Source organism: Mus pahari, chromosome 2 (genome assembly GCF_900095145.1).
Source record: "Mus pahari chromosome 2, PAHARI_EIJ_v1.1, whole genome shotgun sequence".
In the NCBI taxonomy this organism is placed as follows: domain Eukaryota; kingdom Metazoa; phylum Chordata; class Mammalia; order Rodentia; family Muridae; genus Mus; species Mus pahari.
The window spans coordinates 45,646,818-45,660,414 of NC_034591.1; the positions used below are offsets into that span (position 1 = coordinate 45,646,818).

The window sequence follows — 13,597 nt, forward strand, 5'->3', positions numbered from 1 at the left end:
CAGAAATAAAGAAAATTAGTTTTATGTTTCGTAGAACACAAGTGGACTAAGATGAATATCTTGAACCCCATATTACATGAAATTTTCCTGGATATTTTCCTAAAGTTTCCATTCTTCTGAATTCATTGAAAAACTTTGGCAGATAACAAACCACATAAAAGAACAGGTAAAAGAAGAATTCCTATAATTTTTAAAATTTTTTTATTAGATGTTTTCTTCATTTACATTTCAAATGCTATCCCCTTTCTTAGTTTCCTCTCCGAAAATCCTTACACCTCCTCCTTCCCCCTGCTTCCCAACCCACCCACTCCCACTTCCTGGCCCTGGCATCCCCTATATTCCACATAGTCACATCTCATGATGCTGGTAGAGGATTTTAAGAAGGACATTAATAACTTCCTTCAAGAAAAACAGGGGAACACAGCTAAACAGGTAGAACTCCTTAAAGAGGAAACACAGAAACCCCTTAAAGAATTACAGGAAAACAACCAAAACAGGTGAAGGAATTGAAGAAAACCATCCAAGACCTAAAAATGGCAGGAAAAATCATTTTCTTTTTTTTAAATAATGAAAATTTTAATGCTAAAAAAATACTAAGTCAAAATTTTAAAGCAAACATGCCATAACAATATGGCACTATTTCCATAATCAATGCCCATAAAATGGCATCAGTACAAAAATCTAATCAAAGACAGGAGATTAGTAATTAGAGTATCAGGTAATGTTGATTTTAAGAAGAAGTTTAACAGGTAAAAGAAGGAGCACATGACATATATTTAAGTATGCAATTAGAATTTACAAATTATAAAAATTCTCTACTTTTATAGCTGGTTTCTTTCTTTCTTTCCTTCCTTCTTTCTTTCTTTCTTTCTTTCTTTCTTTCTTTCTTTCTTTCTTTCTTTCTTTCTCTGATAGGAAAGAAAAATGCTTTATATGAAATACATATGTATATCTGGGAAACAACCCGTGTTGAGAAGACAATAACGCATTACGGAAACAACCAACAGTAAACCCCATCTGCTTTCTTTTGAATGGTTAAATTTTAGCCTAATTATTTTTTCCCATCAACAAGCCAATTGGACAAACTCATTTACCCAAATTTACATGAAAGTAATGTAGGTAAACGGAAGCCATTATTCAGATGAGTAAATTCTATTCATTTTCATCATCTCTGTGATCAAGTTGCAAAGGACACGCTTGCTTTTCTTTTTGCTTTTCCTAAGCCACTGCTTCCTGCTTCTTCAGGAATCTGGTTCTCTTTTTTTAGAATCTTTATGGGACAGCCTGAAGAATTCCGAGATGCCTTTTTGCCACTTGGGAGTTGGGCACACACAGACTGAGTTCCCTCCAGCATGCTTATTTTCAGCTTTTCTCCAGGAACTTGAAGAATTGGTGACAAAGGTGGAGAAGCCAAGCACCTTCCTAGGGTTGCAGCACTTTTCTGTAGGCTCCTGGGACGTTTTGCTTTGGTCTGCACCATGTTTACACAGGAAAAGGCAACTTTCACTGACACCCCAACTGCAGATGTCTCAAATGGCAAGAACCATAATTTTCCTTATATCCTTTGACATTGGTAGATCTCTAAATGGAAGGACTGGGATAATGACATTAAAAGAGGGTGTGCTCACAGATGTGGAGTGTGCAATCTGGATCATTTCTCTTCTTATTTACAGTCTTCTGGTTAGAATGCTATAAGATTATCACCCATTTTATTTCTTTTAATGGACAGCCAGAAGGATAGCTAACAAAAGAATTCATCTGAGCATGACTCCCGGGTTCACTATTTCAGTATAAAAGGTAAACCAGGCAAATGAAATAGGAAAATAATTCATAATTTAGTGGGCTGCCCCCAGTGAGACCCTGCCATTAAAACTTTAGTGTTGCGCCTGCAAACCTCTGTTCCTTTGATTAGGCAATTTACTCTATTTCTATCTTTCTGTTTGCCAAAGCATTCAATAGCAAAATACATTCTAATTCTCCTGACACATAAAAGATTGTGTTGGGGAAAAGTATAATAGAATGGATGTTCTTTCAGCTGTGCACCTTAATGCAATCAGAAATCATTATGGCTTTATCAATAATATAATAAAGAAACAAAGGTAGAAGATTTCCTTGAGATGAACAGAAGGGTACAGACCTCTGAGGAGGTGTCAAAGGCCAGACACGTGTCTTTATTTCTCCAAACATGCAGTTCAAAGCACTATAACCCTTAGGCAAATGGTACAGGGGCAAACAAGAGGGTCCATGTCCATAAAATCACCAGGTGCGGATTATTAACTGACTGTTTGGTGTTTCAGCTTGACATATTGTTTTATAGAGAATAAATCTTTCCATTATCTTACAACTTACATTTTGATACAATATTTAAAAAGGCAGTGTCACTAAATATATTGTGTAAATGAATAGTTGTTAAATAACTCATAGATTCTGTTTTTGATTTTGTAATTCAGACCTAGCTTTATTATGGGTTACTGTCAAACATGGTGCCTTGAAGGATTATTGCTGTGGAAAATACTTAACTGAATAAGTGAAAAATTTCTACTTATTTCTTTCAAGAAAATTCTAAGAGGCTTCTTTGTACTTGCATTAGAATTAGCAGGATGTACATCTGACAATCTCTCAGAGACCAAACTTCTCTGATTTATCTGCCAGAACAAGGTTGTGGTCCTAGTTGGACTTCTATTGCTGTGATAAACACCATGACTAAAAGTGTCCTGGGGAGGCAAATGTTTATTTCATCTTTCAACTCACATATTGCAGACAATTATTCAAGGAAACTAGAGTATGAACTCAATGTGTGAACCTGTAGGCAGGAACTGAAGCAGAGACCAAATAGGAACACTACTTCCTTACTCACTCTTTATGACATGCAAAGCCAGTTTTCTTACACCACTCAGGACATATTGGCCAGATGGAGTAGTACCAACTGTGTCTGGGTTCTGACTAGTAAAGGAGATATACACAGTTCGCACCATAAACAAAATATACATAATGAACATAGAGGAAAACAGTTGAGCGAGATGACAAAGGCATCAGTGTGTGAAACACATTTCCTTTTTACTCAGAATGAGGTCATTCTCAACTATTTATAGAAGCGCTCAGCATTTTTTTTGCAAAGACATCATGAAAAGTAATATTTTTGACTCTCATTCAAAAATAATCCTATAAACCAAGAAAATGCCTATTACAGTATCACATCAGAAATGTTATATCTGCTTAAGAATGCTGTTTAGTGGCATTCACTTTCCATAAAACAATTTGTTCACACATATCTTGACTTTAGAGATATGTATATTGAAATTTTAGGGACATAACCAGTATTACCTATGCTATTTTAAAAAGTGCAATACATTTTTAGTGTACTGCAGTTGATTCCTTCAACATGGAAGGTACAAAAATGTAAAAACATACTGTGTATGAAAACTACTGGAAACTTTCAAATAGTTTTGGTTTCTTGTAACCATGAAATGGGTTGTCAGGCAATTATTTTAAAAAGTAATACTAGAATATTAAACATGAGGTAGAGGAAGGATTTATCATTGCTAGTTACAGTGAGGTCCTCCTTGCTGTTATGAAAATATTACTCCCTTAGATACCATATTTTCTCCTTTTCAATGGAGAAAAAAAATCTTCCTTTGTTTTTTTTTTTAATTTTTTAACTTTTTATTGGATATTTTCTTTATTTACATTTCAGATGTTATCTTCTTTCCTGGTTCCCCCGGAAGCTGCCTATTCCATTTCCCCTTCCCCTGCATCTATGAGGGTGTGCTCCCATCCACTCACTCCCACATCCTTGCCCTCACATTCCCCTACAATGGGGCATAAAGCCTTCACAGGATGCAGAGCCTCTTCTCTGACTGATGCCTGATAAAGCAATCCTCTGCAACATATGTGGCTGGAGCCATGGGTCTCTCCATGTGAACTCTTTGGTTGGTGGTTCATTGTATAGGGAATAGGAAAAGGGCTAAGCTCTGAAAGAGGGATAATGTTTGGACTGTAAAAAATAAATAAAGAAAAAATGGAAAAAAAAGGTAATATAAATAACAAAGTAACTTTCCATATTATTCATAATTAGTTTTTCCAATGTTAGTGGTCATTTTATCTTTTGTACATGTCTTAACAGCCACTCAGGTACTAATAAAAGAACTATGAGAAGACATAGGAGGCTATAAAGTTAGTTTGTCATGTTTACATGATAAAATTAATATACACACAGGAAAAGGAGCATTTATGATTTAGAGGTATATTTTCTGGTTCCCTAAAAAGCAACACAAGGTGACATGTGGACTGACATATTTTTAAAAATTAAATAGCTATTAAATCAATTTTATAGTCCTAAAAAACCCAAAATATAAATGTATCAATTCACCCAACAATATCTGTAATTCACATTTGTTTAACAACTGTGCAAAGTGACTCTCAAAGGAAACAGATCTCAAAATAAGACCCTCCTTATCCTAGTTAATATAAGGATTTCAGTGAGCCAAATTTAGAAGATCAGTTACCCTAAAATGGGAATAAAGACTTTAAGAATGAATGTATATAGAAGGAACAAGGAAAACTAAGGTGTTACTAGTTAGTCTGAGAATGTAGACTCTCAACTGTCTTTCTCATTTTGTTGATGTGACAAAATATCCCAGCAAAAGTAATTTAAGGGAGAAATGGCTTACTTTGGATCATGATTACAGGTTGCGACATATTGTGGTAGGGAAGTCAAAGAGGCAGTTTCCTGAAGTAGCTGTTCTCCTAATTGGAAACAGAGAGCAATGAATGTATTTCTTTAGTTTCCTTCCTTCATTTACATACTTCAGTACCCCAGCCAATGAACAACCATAACCTTAGCATATGGGTTTTCCCTCCTCAAGCAATCTAACCAAAATATCTTCTATGGACATGCTGAGATGTCTATCTACCAGGTATTTAAAGATCTGAGAAGATGGCACTGACTAGAAATGGAAGAAGAAGAAGAAGAAGAAGAAGAAGAAGAAGAAGAAGAAGAAGAAGAAGAAGAAGAAGAAGAAGAAGAAGAAGAAGAAGAAGAAGAAGAAGAAGAAGAAGAAGAAGAAGAAGAAGAAGAAGAAGAAGAAGAAGAAGAAAGCAGTAAAGTAGCTTAGAAGACTGGAAACAAGAGACCCAAGGAGGCAGCTGTCATTGGTTCTCAGAAAAGCTGATGTGAAGTATTTACAACACAAGACTACTGATATAGGAAGCCATGCTTGCCCAGATTCCTTCTCTATTAGCATTGCTAAGGCATTAACAGTATAAAATGATTGTAGAAAATTGCCACATCCAATTATAGGAAAGAAGATTAAAATTATCTAAATGAGACTGTTATTCAGTAAACAATGGATCATCCAATATGAAGTAAACAAAAGTAGAAATAAAGAATGCATGGGCAGCCGTAAAAATGGAGAAGGAAGACAATAGCTAGAGAAAGGAAAGTCTTCTTCAATTATTTGATGCAACAGTCAAAAAGAAAACAAAATAAATAAATTTGAAGCTATATTTCAAAAAACAAAGAAAACCAAGTAAAGTTTGACAAAGCAAGAACTTTAGAAGAATAAAATAGTGTATTGATAAGATTTTTTTTATCAAATTTGTAAGAAAATAGAAACATGCTGTTTCCAAAGCAACAAGTGAAAACAAACATGAACATTGAAGAAAAACATCACAAAAGGAGAACTGCTAGATTTATTCCTTGAACATATTCAGTGCCATGAGTGTCTGGCCATCCCTTTCTTTCTGAAAGAATACAATCTCCAATTTAATAGGACAATTTCTGTTGTAAAATGAGTAAAATGAGTTCTTTAAATATTTTGACACAGTAGCACTCATTGCAAGGTTTCTATCTGACTGAAAAGTCCAACAACATCAGTCATATCAATAGTTTCAAGATATTTTAATCAGGTTAATTATAAACATACATTCTGACAACAAGGTAGGAGGAGCACAGCAGCAGTTTGGGAAAACAGGAGTGTGCTAGCAAGTCGTTGGCTAGTCATATTTCATTCATAGACAAGAATCAGATGAAAAGCATGGGAAGCCTTTGAAATGGCAAGGCCTACCACAGTGAAACACTTTCTGCAGCAGGGCTCATTTATTTCTGCCATGCGCTCAAATATTGAAAACCTTGGTCTCCAGTTGTTAGAAGCTCCAAATATGCCTATGGGGGACTTGTCTCATTCAAACCACTGCACGTGATAACTAACACTACAGTTTGGAATTTCATTGATTGAATCGAGATTATTATGAAATACTGAAAAGTGGGAACTGTTAACAACTGGCTACAAACTTACTAAGAATTAGATTATTATACAGAATAAGCTAAAATAGTCTAAGGAGTCAGCTTATTCAAGGAGGTGTCTCTTCTACTCTTATAGAGATATTTATCAAACTTATATACAAAAACCTAGTACCCAGTTCATTTTCTTTCTTTCTTTCTTTCATTTATTTATTTATTTATTTTTTAGATATTTTCTTTATTTACATTTCAAATGCTATCCCGAAAGTTTCCTATACCCTCCCCTGCCCCTGCTCCCCTACCCACCCACTCCCACTTCTTGGCCCTGGCATTCCCCTGTACTGGGGCATATAAAGTTTGCCAGATCCAGGGGCCTCTTTTCCCAATGATGGCCGAATAAGCCATCTTCTGCTACATATGCAGCTAGAGACACGAGCTCTGGGGGTACTGGTTAGTTCATATTGTTGTTCCATCTATAGGGTTACAGACCCCGTCAGCTCCTTGGGTACTTTCTCTAGCTCCTCCATTGGGAGCCCTGTGTTCCATCCACTAGCTGACTGTGAGCATCCACTTCTGTATTTGCCAGGTACTGGCATAGTCTCACAAGAGACTGCTATATCAGGGTCACTTCAGCAGAATCTTGCTGGCATGTGCAATAGTGTCTCGATTTGGTGGCTGATGATAGGATAGATCTTTGGGTGGGGTATTCTCTGGATAAGTCCATCCTTTCGTCTTAGCTCCAAACTTTGTCTTTGTAACTCCTTTCATGAGTATTTTGTTCCCTATTCTAAGGAGGAATGAAATATCCACACATTGGTCTTCCTTCTTCTTGGTTTTCTTGTGTTTTGCAAATTGTATCTTGGGTATTCTAAGTTTCTGCGCTACCCAGTTCATTTTCATTGTGAGACTTAAAAGTATTCCTTCAGGAATTACATCTTTTTTCTTTTGATCTGAAATTGTGTTAACTATCCTTACTTCATTCTGTCTTCTTTTTTAAAAAAATTTATTATTATTTTCTTTATTTACATTTCAAAATCTTCTATTCTATATTGTTTTACCCAAGTATGATTCATTTAAGTTTGGACTGTCTGCTTACCTAGATTTAGTTTCAATAAAGCACCTGAAACATCTTGTATTTTTGTTGTAGTGTTCCTAATTATGATCCCCAATAGCAGTTGACCATTCTTTAATTTACAAGACTACAAACTATTTACCAAATCTCTACTGTCCACTTTTCCCCCTGTGGTGTTGTGGACTGGCCTTGCATTTGGTGATAAATGAGATTTCCTAGAGAGGGATAAAATTCTAACGTAACTTCTATAATGGCTGCCATCATTCTTTTTCCCATTGGTTGCAGATGTGGTAAGTGTGTTCCACTGGTAGCTTTGATGTAAGTGGTCAGGTTAAAACCTGGGTCATTACTTACACTGAAGATAGCACCTTAGAACACAACTGCCTACTGCTTCAATTTTGTATATAGGGGAGAAGTAAACACTCCGTTTACTGGTAAGGAAGGAGGACCTCTGATTCCCTAACTACTGAATGCAGCTTCTGGATAATAGTATCTTTGTATATTTTAGGATATTTAAATCAATTACATTTTCCTCAGGATGATTATTTTGCCTTCTTTAAATAGTAATGATAAATTGTCCAGTATTTAGCATTTGCAGTCCTGTCCTCAGAAACCCTGTTACAAAAAAAAAAAAAAAAAAAAAAAAAAAAAAAAATTATAGGTAGATAGAGTAAGTATTTAATTATTTCTTTAAATTTTTCTCATTATTGTGTACATTCAAGGTATGTAGTTAATATTAACATCAATAATTTCAAGGTTATGTGTGGGAATATTCCTCTATAGGATTGTATGTAGAGGTCAGAGGAAGGACCACTTCAGAGAAATGGCCCTCTCTTCCTACTTTAGGTTCACAGGATTGAGCTCAATTTTTCAGGGTTTTGGGATTAGTTCTTTTACCCACTCAGCTATCTTGCTGGTCCAGCGAGTATTTTACATAGGAAAGAAATGGAGACCGTTTATTTGCTGTGATATGGCTAGTTTAATGATTGGTAAGGAATAAATATTTCAGAACTATACAAAACATTGTGCAGCCCTTAGACTGGAGAAAACCCACTAATATCACAGTTTTGCAAGTAATGGAAGCAACAGCAACTGTGCAATTACACTACGTTTATATTAAGTTCTGGAGACTGAAATGAGCATCATGAATTTGGCTACTATGTAAAAATCTCATAATATTTCCTTTTGGTTGAGAAGACCGGAATTTGAGCCAGATGTTCTTAAATGTCTGTCCTCGCTGAGCATTCAGACAGATTTTTCATGTGTAGATATTGTTGTTGTAGTTCGAAGTTAATTAGATTTTTTTCTATACCAGAATGTAATAAAACGACATTATGGAAATACAAAATTAATTTTTCCATTAATGTAGTCTAGCCAGTTCATGGATTACTTGGCACTTAAAATATTTTATAAAAATATCCCAGTGGGTTTTTATTCAAATTGTAAGAGATAAAAAAGTAAAATGTAGAGAAATTATATTGTGATAAAAAATTTAGATGCACTTGAGGTAATAAAAGTACATTTTGAAAAGTGTCCATTTAATCAGGGACAATGGCTCTTCAAAATTAGATTTGCCTTTTAAGGTTCAAGCTACTCTTTATAGGGTCATTGGAGAGTCAATGAAATCTGATAATGACTTGTGTATTTTTAACAAGAATGCCATGGTTCTATTTCGATGAATGGTCATGCTTTGGTATTTATATACTGAACACATCCTGATATCTCATTTGATGTAGGTCATTTAGGCTTCAGCCTTTCAAATTGCAAGACCATTCTCAGAATAATCCCTCCCAATTTGTCTCAGCAAATATTTCCCTGGGAACTTTACTCCATTTTTCCTCCTGTTGGGCAGTATTAACTATTTCAGCATTTCTATGAAACCATCTCTTATTTTACTGAAATTTCTGATTTAAAATATTTGGGCAAGAATAGAAAGATCATTACAAGAGTTCTGAAATGTACATAAAAGAAGCTAGATGTGGTATTTCAAGAATCGTTGCCAACAGTAATGATACATTTTCTTGCAAAACTAAGGCTTTTTTCTTCTTGCTTGTTTTTTTTTGTTTGTTTGTTTTGTTTTGTTTTGTTCTCTTTTTTAAATTTTCAAACCTAGAAACTCTGTGCTTTCTAATTGCAAATACTTGTACTATAAACCTATTAAAAAGTTCAGTGTTCTTTTCTTTCTTTTTTTTTTTTTTTTTTGGTTTTTCGAGACAGGGTTTTTCTGTATAGCCCTGGCTGTCCTGGAACTCACTCTGTAGACCAGGCTGGCCTCGAACTCAGAAATCTGCCTGCCTCTGCCTCCCAAGTGCTGGGATTAAAGGCGTGCGCCACCACGTCCGGCTTAAAGATTTTTTTTATTTATTATATGTAAGTACACTGTAGCTGTCTTCAGACACTCCAGAAGAGGGAGTCAGATCTTGTTACGGATGGTTATGAGCCACCATGTGGTTTCTGGGATTTGAACTCCAGACCTTCGGAAGAGCAATAGGGTGCTCTTACCCACTGAGCCATCTCACCAGCCCCAGTGTTCTTTTCAATACCTGGAATTTTCCATCCCTGTTTATGTTTGATTCACATTTTGTAGCATCGTGGCAGGGTGAGCATTTCTTCAAAGAGTAGCTACTAGCACAAGTTTCATTCCTTCAGTTTTCCTACAGCTGTCTTCCTTGCTTTAATAAGCAATATAGCCTGTCAAATACATATCTGTGTTAAAGTGTGAAGACAACACTGAAGGGAACTTGGAGAAGATACGTTAATTTTGCTTAAATTGAGCAAAAGCAACTCTGAGAATGGTGACTAAACATGACGCATTCCATCTAATGAAGTAAAATAGTTTTCTTCTTTGTCCTCTGTCTTAACTGACAGGAACAGAGAGGAATGTGGACTTTGGAATTCAGGGACCTGGATTAATGTTTCAATGCTACCTCTGTGAGTTCTGCTCTCTGCAAAGCTATTTAAAAATGCTATTCTTGTCATTTCTTCATCAATAATAATAATAGTGACTGTAATAACCATGTCATCTGACTGCTGAAACAATAATTACAACAAATTATTACAATTGCACAATAGTTCTTATGTGGCAGACTTGTGATAATTGTTTTGCATGGCATATTTCTCTCAATTAACTATTTCGACTCTCTGAAGTAGACACTAGTGATTCCAACTCCAAATGAAACAAGAAACTCAGAGGCATGAGGGATCACCTCCAACACACCACCAGAACACAGTGGTCACATTGGATTTATCTACGTGGAATCTCTCCAGAACTCATACTTTTTTCAAAACATACATCAATTTAAAACTATAAAGCATATACATATGTTTTAAAAATGTACTGAGTTAGGAGCACAGCTTAATTACCAAGACCTCTCGAATAAGCATGGTGACCTTCTTCTGGGAAGCTGTTTTAGTTATAGCTATCTGAAAGAGATGAAGCAAAAAGAGACCAGCCTTGGGGAATGTTCAGCCTGTACCTTCTGCCCACAATAAAAACAGTGCTCTATCTAAACTTTGATGTGTTAAATGGAAGGTTAAAAAATATTTCTTTTCAAAGACATTCACTCCAAGCCTAAGAGGTATGTTTTCTCGCTGCTCAGTTCCTGCTTGGAACAAGAATCTGAAATATAGAAAACCATCATTTTCTACATCCTATTGGTTCAAAATACTACAGTTCTTTTGTTTGTGTGTGTCACTTGGATGGACTAATATAAATTTTTGCTCAATATTAACCTTAGCATTTTAAATTGGAATTGGAGTTACACTTCAAGCATAGGCTGGCTGCAAATGGATTATGATGAACTAACATCTATGAGCTAATTTTCTCATTAATTAGTATGCCCTTGGCATCTGTCACCATATGCTGTTCTCAAAATTACCATAGTGCAGCTTTATCACTGCAAATCATAGCATTGATGATGCTTGATACAGTAAGCATGGCAATACTTAATGGAACCTTTGAACAATTATTGTGCTGTGTTACTTCTTCATCAAAGCTCTGCATGCAGTGTCTATGATCATAACCAACATAGACTTACCAAAAGGATATACTAAATACAAGAAATAACTGCTCGGCAAGAAAACTCTCTATGTTATCTTCCTGTTAAGAAAATGTATGTTTCATGTTTACATAGAGACCATTAATACAGTGTCATATAAATTATAAAATGATCTTTTTCACAGCAGTCATAAAATGTTTATTATATAATTTGAGTTTTCTACATGTTCTTGAATTATAAAATACTTATGAATGTGGATTTTTGGCACTTTTTTAGTTTAATTTTTTGTTTGTTTGTCCACATCAGTCCTCCACCCTCCTCTCTTCCCTGTTCCATTCTTACAAATCACTTCCCCCATTGTTCCCTCTCCTCCTCCTTAGAAGATATTTAGAAACCCACACCCAAACACCAGTCGAAGCCTGGAAAGTCTTGAGGAAGAGTTGGGGGTGGAAGTTAGCAAGTCTCTGGAAGGTCATTCCTTCAGGCTCTGCTCTACACTTTGTCTTGGTACCCCTTCCATCGGTGTTTTATTCCTCCTTCTAAGAGGGATCACAGTATCCACATTTTGGTCTTCCTTCTTCTTGAATTTCATGTGGTTTATGAATTGTATCTTGTGTATTCTGAGTTTCTGGGCTAATATCCACTTGTCAGTGAGTGTACATCATGTGTGTTCTTTTGTGATTGGGTTACCACACTTAGGATGATATCCTCCTGATCCATCCATTTGCCTACGAATTTCATAAATTCATTGTTTTGAATAACTGAGTAGTACAACATTGTGTAAATATACCATATTTTCTGTATCCATTTTTCTGTTGAGGGACATCTGGTTTCTTTCCAGCTTCTGGCTATTATAAATAAGGCTGCTATGAACATAGTGGAGCATGTGGCCTTTTTACATCTTGGAGCATCTTCTGGGTATATGTCCAAGAGTGGTATTGCTGGGTCCTCAGGTAGAACTATGTCCAATTTTCTGAGGAACTGCCAAACTGATTTCCAGAGTGGTTGTACCAGTTTGCAATCCCACAAGCATTGGAGGAGTGTTCCTCTTTCTCCACATCCTTGCCAACGTCTGCTGTCACCTGAGTTTTTGATTTTAGCCATTCTGACTGGTGTGAGGTAGAATCTCAGGGTTGTTTTGATTTGCATTTCCCTGATGAGTAAGGATGTTCAACATTTATTTAGGTTTTTCTCAGCCATTCAGTACTCCTCAGTTGATATTTTTTTGTTTAGCTATGTCACCAATTTTTAAAAATAGAGTCATTTGGCTTTCTGGATTCCAACTTCTTGAGTTCTTTATATATATTGGATATTAGCCCCCTATCAGATTTAGAATTGGTAAAGATCTCTTACCAATATGTTGGTTGTCTTTTGGTCTTTTTGACAGTGTCCTTTGCCTTACAGAAGCTTTCAAATCTTATGAGGTACCATTTGTCAATTCTTGATCTTATAGCACAAGCCATTTGTATTCTGTCTAGAAGCTTTTTTCTTGTGCCCATGTGTTCGAGGCACTTTGCCACTTTCTCCTCAATAAGTTTTAGTGTCTCTGGTTTTATATGGAGGGCCTTGATCCACTTAGACTTGAACTTTGTACAAGGACATAAGAATGGATCAATATGCATTATTCTGCATGCTAACTGCCAGTCATCCCATATACAATCACCAGTCCCAGACACTATTGTGGATGCTATCTAGTGCTTGCTGACAGGAGCCTGATATAGCTGTTTCCTGGATACTCACAGCCATCCATAGACTGAGCACAGGGTACCTAATGAAGGACACAAGGAGTTGAATAGCTTTGCAGCCCCAAAGGAGGAACGACAATAGGAACTAACCAGTACCCCCAGAGTTCTCAGGAACTAAACCATCAACCAAAGAAAATACATGGTGGGACTCATTGCTCCAGCTGTATATGTATCAGAGGATGGCCTAGTAGGACATCAATGGGAGAAGAGGTTATTGGTCCTGTGAAAGTTCTATGCCCCAGTGTAGGGGAATGCGAGGGCCAGGAAGTGGGAGTGGCTGGGTTGGTGAGCAGGGGGAGGGGGAGAGGATAGGGGAAATGGGGGACCTTAGGGGGGAGGGGGATTTTCAGAGGGGAAACCAGGAAAGGGGATAACATTTGAAATCTAAATAAAGAAAATATTCAGCTGGTCCGTGGTGGTGAACACCGTTAATCCCAGCACTTGGGAGCCAGAGACCGCAGAGTTCGAGTCCAGCCTGGTCTACAAATTGAGTTCTAGGACAGCCAGGGCTATACAGAGAAACAAACCCTGTCTCGAAAAA

General features: G+C 36.4%; 1 pseudogene; it reads right to left on the reverse strand.

Moving 5' to 3' along the window:
* Positions 1-1,152: 1,152 nt before the first annotated feature.
* Positions 1,153-13,597, reverse strand: part of LOC110316754 — a 147,746-nt pseudogene continuing 135,301 nt past the window's right edge.